Source organism: Chlamydotis macqueenii, chromosome 1, assembly GCF_036417535.1.
Source record: "Chlamydotis macqueenii isolate bChlMac1 chromosome 1, bChlMac1.mat, whole genome shotgun sequence".
In the NCBI taxonomy this organism is placed as follows: domain Eukaryota; kingdom Metazoa; phylum Chordata; class Aves; order Otidiformes; family Otididae; genus Chlamydotis; species Chlamydotis macqueenii.
In genome coordinates this window covers 135,209,748-135,210,848 of record NC_141556.1, presented here as the reverse complement: position 1 = coordinate 135,210,848, position 1,101 = coordinate 135,209,748, and positions in this window count along the sequence as shown.

The following is a 1,101-nucleotide window of genomic DNA, read 5'->3' as shown; positions in this document are numbered from 1 at the left end:
CGAGGAGGAGCGCGGCGCGGCGCGGCCAGAGGAGCTTCCTCCCGCCGCTTCCGCCCGGGCCTTCCCCGGTCCCGCGGCGCCATCTTCTGGGGCTGCGAGGAGGAGGCGGCGGCCACGGACCCCCGACCCTGCAACCGTCTCCTACGGGGAGGGGGCGGCCCCCTGTAGCCGCCTGCACCTCAAAGAAGCGGTGGTGGGAGCTCCTGCCGTCCCTTCTGCCCCCTCGGTACCCCCTCCAGTCCCACTGCACCTACAGTACTCAACAAGCCGAATCTTTACTCAAAGCCTGGGTGTGCTGTGGTGGGTGGCACTGCGGTACTTTGTCCTCTGATTTTCTCTTTTGGGTTTTTCTCCTCCCCCCAATTAATTTCTAAACTTTTTTTTTTTGTTCACGTTCTGTACTGCTACTGAGGTAGTATTTTCACGGGACTGTGTGTGAGCAGCCCACAGGGGCCTGTCGTGGCTGGTGGAGCCAGGATTCCTTTTCCCCTTGTGTAGCGTTTTACACGCTCGATGTATGTTAAATTTGCCTGCTATTATCCAGTCCCGTGATGTTGTTCTGTGTTTCTTTGAGGTTGGTAAAACCCTCAGCTTTACTATACTGAACAGCACGGTAGCCTCACCAGGCCGTTGCCACCCCATCGTCCACACCCTTCTCCAGAAAATTCAGAGATGGGCCGCACAGCACCAGCACGGCTCCTGCCACTGGTCCTGAGAAGGAGGGCTCCCCCAGAGCTCCTCTCCCATTGTCAGAGCTAACGGTTATTTCTCCTTTTTACTCTCCTCACTTTTAATTAATACTTCCACTACAAGAAACTAATATTCCCATTTTTCAGCTCTCCTGGTGTGCCCTAGCTGCTTGCCTGCTGAAAATCCCAACAGAGCATATCAAAACAATTTCCCTTTGTTTCCTACTTGAATTAAAAAACTTCATTGGGAAACATGATCTCACTTTAAAAACCAAACATATTGAGTTTCCTTCATATAGCAACTTTCTGCATTTATCTCCCACATATCTACTGAACTTATTCTTTGAAATAATTTCTACTAATTTGCATAGTATGGGCATCAGATTTAATAGTTCATAAAATTGTCAGATGT